Source organism: Amblyomma maculatum, chromosome 1 (assembly GCF_055883805.1).
Source record: "Amblyomma maculatum isolate TAMU_Amacu chromosome 1, ASM5588380v1, whole genome shotgun sequence".
NCBI classification, from domain to species: Eukaryota; Metazoa; Arthropoda; class Arachnida; order Ixodida; family Ixodidae; genus Amblyomma; species Amblyomma maculatum.
In genome coordinates this window covers 227,090,866-227,099,266 of record NC_139344.1, presented here as the reverse complement: position 1 = coordinate 227,099,266, position 8,401 = coordinate 227,090,866, and the positions used below count along the sequence as shown (strand labels likewise).

The following is an 8,401-nucleotide window of genomic DNA, read 5'->3' as shown; positions in this document are numbered from 1 at the left end:
GGTGCACACGGTGCATCACGTTTGCTCTCATTATCATTATCAACTAAATGCACCGTTATCATTGCTAATGCCGTCATTGTCATTATCACTACTTGCAGCGTCATTCTCAGCGCTACTATCGTCGCATGTGAGACAACCTCTGTAGTGATGTCGGCACCTTGGCAATGGGAGATTCTCCTCCACCGGGCGGGCCCCTATGCGCCCACTTGAAGCCCATATACAACAGCAGTGTTTCTCCGGAGACAGAGCACCGGGACGGTAGGAATGCATCGCTCGCCGGTTTCGCATGTGTCTGCAAAGAGCGGAACTTCTCGGAAGAAACCGCCAGACTAAACATTGTTAACGGCGGGCAATGCCCCCGCGGGGAGAGGCGATGATCTCGGCTGTCTGCCGCGTGAAAGTAAAGCGTACGCGAGTGACACTGCTCGTAAAACAGAGAGAGGGAGCGCTGCACGTCGGGGGGCTACGCTCTGGCGGGGAGGCAACTCGAGTTAGAACGGAGCCGCGTCTGTGAGCAGTCGCGTGGTTTGAAGCTCCCGCGGTCGCCCGAGGGCTCCGCATATTTTACGGACAGTCGTGCGCGCCTGGCCCGATCTTTAACGGCTTGCGAGCCGTGAGTGTACCGTGCGCGGTACTACTCGTACGTTGCGGCGTACTGCGTAACAGTTAGTCTTTTGTGTGTGTGTTGTATTATGTCCAAGGCAACCAAATACATGCCTGTTGTGCTATCTTGAACGGCACCGTCTGCTGAGTACCTTCTTGGAAGCCGCTCTCATCCACGAGCGGACACCCAAGCACAGAAGAGAACATTACTACCGCCAAGCTTGCCTTGCAGTGCCGGCTGAGCACTTTGCCATAGATGGTCCAGCGAGGCATACAAGTACATCGTACTCAAGTGCTCCAACACCAGATGGATGCTTTGAACGCGAAGGTTGGCAGAGAAATACGGAATTCCACAAGCCGGCCTGTTGGAGATATTCCAGCTTGCGTGGAGAGAGCAGATCCATAACCAGGTTTGAGAAGCAGGAATGAAGAGATGGCACAGCGAAGCACGGGCAATGTCATCCCTGTCGGTGGACTCCAGCACAAAACACACGATCGATAATGAGAACATCTATGACAACACACGAGACAGCGGACGGCAGCGGGTTACTCTGCGAGGCACGGAGTGGTTTTCTGCGCACAAGTGCTCCAAGTGCGACGCAGCCGATAAAACCATACAGCATGTTGTGATCGAGTGCCCGAAACTGTGGCCCTCCCCCCCTACAACTGCGACATCAGCACTGATGGAGACTCCTTCGACAGCACTTGGTCTGCAGTCGATGTCACCACCCAAAGCACACCCTGGGTAGGGCAGTAGAGGTGACAAAGCACCGCCTTGACTGGTGGCGTAAACAAGAAGATTGTTGAAGGACTCCCCCCTTTTCCTTCCTCATTTCTTTCTTCTGGACTTTTGGCCAATGCACAGCAGTTGGTATAGTTTTTGTTCTTTCTCTACTCCTTTATTTATTGGCCTAATGAAGAACTCTGTGATCCCTCACTACAAAGGGGAGTGGCCGCATCAGCATCATGCAGACAAGGAGAATTATGATGTGTGTTTTAACTCATCCTCACGATAGACAAGGGCCCGCCGGGGTGGCGCAGTGGTTACGGCGCTCGACTACTGTTCCCAAGAATGCGGGATCGTAACCGGGCTTCGGCGGCCGCTTTTCGATGGAGACGAAAGCAAGGCGCCTGTGTTCTATGCGATGTCAGTGCACGTTAAAGACCCCCGGTGGTCGAAATTTCCAGAGTCCTCCACTATGGCACCTATCATAGCCTGAGTCGGTTTGGGATGTTAAACCCCGCAAACCAAACCAAACCAAATCACTGTAGACAAGATTTATGTGCAGTTCACGATCCCGGGCGTGGCACAGTTGGTTAAAGCTTAGGCTGGCGATGCGAGGGATGCAGGTTCGATTCCCGGTGGATGCAGGATTTTTATCTTTCCGATGACATTAGTTTCGGTTTCAGGTGATGTCATTTGATTGAAAGCTATATTGTGACCGAACGAACGCAGACAGTATGAGCCATTAAAGTGCAGCTGCATCACTTTTTGAGAATTCTGCGACATTAAAGAATTTGACTCTCCATAAGCTGTCGGTAATGCTTGCAAAGTGTTTGTGTGCTATCTTTAAAACTGATGAAGTAATCAACAATTACAATTCGAGCTTCTCCTCACAGCACTGAAGGACTGCGTAGAAGCTTGATGATATCACGGACGGTAATATTTTTTCTTTTCGTTACCTTCGCCCACATCGTGCGGTGCCTTTTTTAATGCCATCAAACAATGTTTCTGGGCCTTCAATTTTGGTAGCCTTGTTTTTACTTCTTCCAACCAAGCCATTCTATGCGGGAAACATACCGGTGCCGTCAATGTCATCATGTGCACCCCACGCGTCGCTGTGTGGTGAGGAGAAGCTTGATAGCTGAAGCGGTTTAAATTGCTATTTGCGCAATTGTTTGAAATGCTAGCACGAAGATATCTTGCATGCTTAACCTGGAACCTGTAATCATTTGATTGCTTGAAACTCATCAAAATCTACAACTACAAAATCTAGCAGCTTCCCTTTAAAGGCTTTCTTAATACAGCGCTCGATGTCATGCTGATGCCACATGTAACGGAAAAGGACAGCCTCAGTGTCACTGCCTACCTTCAGCGTGCAGAAGCAGCCTGACGACTTGCCCAGCTGCGCATAAAAAGCCAGCAAGGCACCAATGCCTAACGTAACCTACAATGACAATGAAAATTACAAGCCAGCAGACCGACTCTAGGTTTGGATGCTGAATCACCATCGTGGATTTAATGAAAACCATAAATTTTATGCTGCTGTTTCCGCAAATCAAGTTCACTCATCTAGATGAAATGGGCTATGGAATTGTCCCCAGATGCTGCTGACAGCACCCCAGGGGTGATACATGTCCAGAAATTGTATGTTGTGTGCCTAAAGCCCTATTATAACTGATGGGCACTGTGTTTATATTTTGCTTATTTTTGCCTACCTTTCTATTCAATGTAGAGCATTGGGCCGATGCTTCTTTGAGGGGGAAGTCATACCGCAAAGCTTTGTTTTTTGTTTTTCACGCTTTATGCCACCTGGACGCAGCTTTTACTCTTTTTTGTTGTACAATGATGATGCACAGAGATTTACCTCGAATAATTGCCACAACACAACACTGCTTCTACATTGTTCTTGATCATTGTACTCGGCAGGTTTACCTCTGTTTCCTTGTTGCCTTTAAACTCAGCACTGGGCATTCTGTTGTTCGATGACCGGTGCCTTTGTCGTGATTGGCACATTGTTGCAACAAAATAAACTCTGAAAGTGAATCCAGTGTGCAGATAATGCTGTCAAGTACTGAGTTCTTTTTGGCTGATAGTAAATGATGGAATAAGAACACATGGTTGCAAAGAGCATATGTAGGCTCTTGAAGAAGTTACCTGTGCTCCTTCTGCCATTAGCTTGTTAATCGGTGTGATGAACCACTAGTTTAAGAAACACTATCACCAACCAAATTATTTATTAAAACCCAACGTTTCGCGACCAACTCGGTCCCTTCCTCAGGGGCGACTAAAGTTTGAGGCCTGCAGTAGTAGGCAGCGGCCTATGCATAGCCGATCTGAAGAAGAATGGCTATACACGCGCCTTTATTCCAATGTGCTTCCCGCCGTCGAGCTAGCAGGACAAGAGGGTCGGTCAGCACGGAAACGACGAAGCGCCCTCGCATTGTGCTCCCATACGTGGCGGGCACCAGTGAGGCGCTTACACGCATCCTGCGCAAACACGTCTGTGTGTCGCACAAACCTACCTCAACAGTCTGCCGTTTTCTGCCGCAACCAAAAGACCATATTCCCAGAGAAAAATAACCAGGCGTTACTTATAAAATCTCGTGCTCTGCCTCGTATATCGGCGAAACAAAAAATCTCTGTCAGCGCATATTGCAGCACAAAAACGACGCCCAGCAATTGAACTCGAAAAGCAACCCCCCTCGCCGAGCACTGCGAATGCGCCAACCACAAAATCGCCTTTGACAAGGTGAACATACTTGATGTGGAGACCAACCCTTTCAAAAGACGTCACGTCTTTTTTCGGTTCATCCGGCTGACAGCTGCAGCAGTGAACAAGAATCCGGGGACGCTACCCTGGCTCTGCTACACAATTGGACATCGCCACGTGTGCCTGCTACTGCGGGCCTCGAACTTTAGTCGCCCCTGAGGAAGGGACTGAGTTGGACCCGAAACGTCGGGTTCTAATAAAAAATTTGGTTGGTGATGGTGTTTCTTAAACTTTTGTTTCAAGTACCCAACCAGGCGGAGTTACACCAAAGATGTTCTCGTTCAAGTCAATGAACCAATAGGAAAAGCTTTAGGCCTTTCCAGTGACAGGCATTGTAAAGAACCAATGAGTGCGTAGGACAAGTCTATTTGCCATGTTTGAGCCCTGTCAGAGCCTCTATGAAGGCACACAAAGGACCACTTGATAAGAAGTTATCTAGCTCATTTTGGATATGTTGACATTCATCCAGCAGTAGTTATGGCTGATGGCTGACAGGGCCATGTTTGAGCCCTGTCAGAGCCTCTATGAAGGCACACAAAGGACCACTTGATAAGAAGTTATCTAGCTCATTTTGGATATGTTGACATTCATCCAGCAGTAGTTATGGCTGATGGCTGAAATCTGCTTCCAAAAATTGATGTCAACATGCGCAGTTTACTTGTGCAATCCGCTGGTGTTGGCAATACCTGTATTTCTTTTTGTATTTTGTATTTTCCAGTCTACAAGAGTTCTGTTTCTTGCTGTCTTTTTTTGAGACTCACTTTTGACAACTTGGAAAATCTTTCTTTTTGCAGAGTTCAAAGCCTGGAAGGACCATATGGAAATCTGTGAAGTGGCTCATTTTGTTAGTGGCAGGAATGGCTCATCTGCATACCATGCAGGGTTTTGCAAATGCACATCTGTTTGTTAGCAGACTTTGAAAAATATGAGGGCTAAGGAACCTGTTCCACATCATGTTCAAAATAGGCTGTGCTTATATGCCTAAGCTGCTTCTGACATTGCCATGGTGCTTTTGATTTTGTATACAAATGCTATCTGAATAAAAGGTGCCTACGTATTTTGTATGTTTAATGACATTGTTAATGATAGTCCCCAAGATACACAGCATTTAATTGATGCTAATTATATGAAGTTAGCTGCACGTTAACCCTGTAACCACCAAATTAACTCTCGAAAAACATACTAACATCGCCAGGTTTAGTTGTAATGTTTTTCATACCATTCTAATTCTAAAAAGTTTCCTTCATTAGTAAAGCATGCTGTCACTTCGCCATCTTTTCTTTTTTTTTCTTTTTTTTACCACTTTATGCACATCGCAAACGGGGTCAGAGTAACTGTCAGGTACAAATTCTAGATTGTCAGCGAAGCTGCTGCCTGAACTACTTTACGAAAGAGCTCTTTTTTTGTTGAGGCATCACCGCCACCGGCACTCTTTGTGTGTGGCACTATCATGAAATGACTTTTGTCATGCCAAAAATGTGTGCTAAAGACTGAAATGCGCATTTTTTTTCCATGGATAACTATGGCTCTGTAGAGTTGAAAATGCAATCAATGTATTTACCAAATCTATTCCTTTTTCACTGGCAGTGCAAGCAATGTAAGAGCAGGTTGGACAAGTGCCACTTGTCACTGGCAATACTGCCACAATTGCCTATGACAAATGAAGCTCTGAGATAAAGGACTAAGCCAGCATATGGTTTTGTGGATGCGGAAAGTTATGTGTAGTTAGTCAAGTTTGTACACAGTCGTCTGAAAGATTCTCAACATTTTTACAATGATTATTGCAGACCTGCAATGAGACACTAGAATATTCACTTTTACATAGAAAAGTGATGCTGCTTCAATAGAGGCAATATGCGAAAATGCCCGTATGATATGCAGCAGTATTAGTAGTGCACAATAAAGGTTCTCAAGAGGCTAAAATTGTGGCCCTCCTACAGCCTGGAAATAAAACCCCATATACTTTGCTGATATGCACAGAAATACTGCCTGTTGATAACTAGACATACGCTGCACCTACCTCCACCATCTGTGCTTGCCTTGGATTGCAATGCCTTATGTAACGTGCACAAAGGGATTGTACTTTATTTTGCAATTAATTTCGCATGTACATTTCAGTGAACTGTCTGCAGCCACAGGGCCTGCTTTTGAGCTGCATAGATTGTTTTCTCCTCATGGAAGTTTACAGTTGACAAGTGTTCTGTTCGGTTTATGGGGTTTAATGTCTATTGGCTATGAGGGATGCTGTAGTGGACAGCTCCAGAAAATTCTGACCACCTGGGGCTTTTATGTGCACTGACATCGCAAAGTACAAAGCCGCCTTGCATTTCGCCTCCATCAGCTGCCACCGCAGCTGAGAGTAAACCTGTATCCTTGGGATCAGCAATCAAGCTCTCTTATCACCGCAGCAGGGTACAAGTGAACATGGCTGAAAACAGATCCACGGCATGAAAAGTTTTCCCAGCTGGTGTACCTGTAGGCTTAAGTTCAGGTGTAGAAACATTTTCTACAAGATTTTGCCTTGCAAACAAGCAACATTTGTGCACAACCTGCGCTGTGTGCAAGGAGGCTGCAGTGACAAAGCCGGCACCCGTTTCCAAAGCTAAGGTTAAGCTTGCCAACAAAGCTGCACATGCAAAAAATGAAATGATGCATTTTGAAAACCCCAATGCTCAGCTTCATTCAAAGATGTGTACAAAGCCAAAATTCCTTTCGCCAAACATGAAATCCATGTTTCCTGCATAGCTGTTGTGCATAAGATGCCCATCTGAAAACCGATAATCAAAAGTTTCGCACCTTGCTTAACTGTGAAGAATCCATTTTTATTGCATGCTTCAAGCTTACTCAAGCTGTTGGGCTGTTCCTAATTCGTTAGCATTGTGCAAATTATTGCAGTGCAAGTTTGCCAGCTGGCTAATGTGCATCATTTAAAATGATGCACTCTAGCCCACAGCCAAGCTTGAACAAAACTAGCCAGGGTTCTTCAATAAATTTGCATTTCGGAAACACCCTGGAGCCTGAAAGTTGCAAGGAATGGCGATTGTTAAATGGCTTTTTTCAGCTGCACAGTGCCTTCAATAAGCTCAAGCTTATGACACTATTTGGCAGTAAAGTCTTCTACTGGCCTGATTGGTGCACTATCCACAAAAAAGCATTGGCACTCGTGCTGAGCAGGTCTAGAATACGAGATGTTAAATGGTTCACAGGGCAAAGCACAAGCTGCTTTATTCTAGGTGTAGGAAATTACCAACATTACAAAATAGTGAGAGGGTACGTACACAGGACAGGAAAGGAAATGGCCGACTAAATATTCTCAGCCTGTGGAGTCATCTGCCTGACTGTTGGGTCAAACGCTATGCAACCACTAGATAATTCCATTCTTAAAAGCTTGGGCTCGCCTCATGACAAAGGCATTAATATTTCTCTATTTTGCTGCATTAAATAGCCGTATTGCTGACACAAACTGCAAGTCTGCGAAGTGTTCACTAGATAAAACTGCTTTCAAGCAATGTAAACCGTGAACGCCACACTACTTCTACCGTTCCATTAGCACAAGCAGCAAGCATCGGTGCCGGAGAGCTTCTAGCAAAGAACACTCAGAAGCAAACATTCAGAAGCCGCACAAAAAAAGTGCCTCGGTAGTAGTTAAACCGCTTGCGTTTTTCATTCCATAAGGTAAATGAAAATGCGGTGCCGTTTCGAATGTTATCAACAAAGCGAGGGGTGAAGACAAGAGCAGTAGCCAAAGGAGAAATCTTCCCTACCATGGTGGCATTCTATGCCATCAAGAGCAGTTCCCTCGAATACCGTGCGATGGGCCCTACGTAGCCGCCGTGCTCATCAATGTGCTGGGCGAGGAAAAAAGGTTAATAAAGTATATTAAAAGCGACGGAATTCGGGCAAAAACAGCGGTAAGCAGATCAGAATAGAGTTTGGACAGCCAGAGAAAAGCCTACATTTTTTGTCCTGATTCAACCTCCTTAATCCCGGCGTCACCCATTCCTTGGCACTTAGGTGCACACTTCTGAACCTAAGCACAAAGATATAATTTTCATAAAGCACAAACAACCGGCGCAACAAAACGCAACATAACAATCGCGCCGTCGCGAGGACGTGCGGCGGCCCTTTGACGTCTTATGTCCTTACCTGCAAGAAAAAGCAGCACCTTGGATGCGGGACGTGTTATTTATTAGCGAGGACCGTGAAACTTTGTTATGGGTAAACATTCAGGACAAGAAATCTTCAAAAAAGACTGTCACTTATGCGTCTCAGCGCAAAACATGAAGGCAGCCATCTTGAATGTT

At 45.8% G+C, this 8,401-nt stretch overlaps 1 long non-coding RNA gene across 1 annotated transcript; it reads right to left on the bottom strand.

Moving 5' to 3' along the window:
- Positions 1–7,865: 7,865 nt before the first annotated feature.
- On the bottom strand, positions 7,866–8,384 carry LOC146205784 (uncharacterized). The gene is made up of 3 exons (XR_014704256.1): positions 8,244–8,384; positions 8,054–8,127; positions 7,866–7,945 (listed from the first exon to the last, which is right to left on the bottom strand). It is a non-coding gene; the product is annotated as an uncharacterized LOC146205784 (long non-coding RNA).
- Positions 8,385–8,401: the final 17 nt, after the last annotated feature.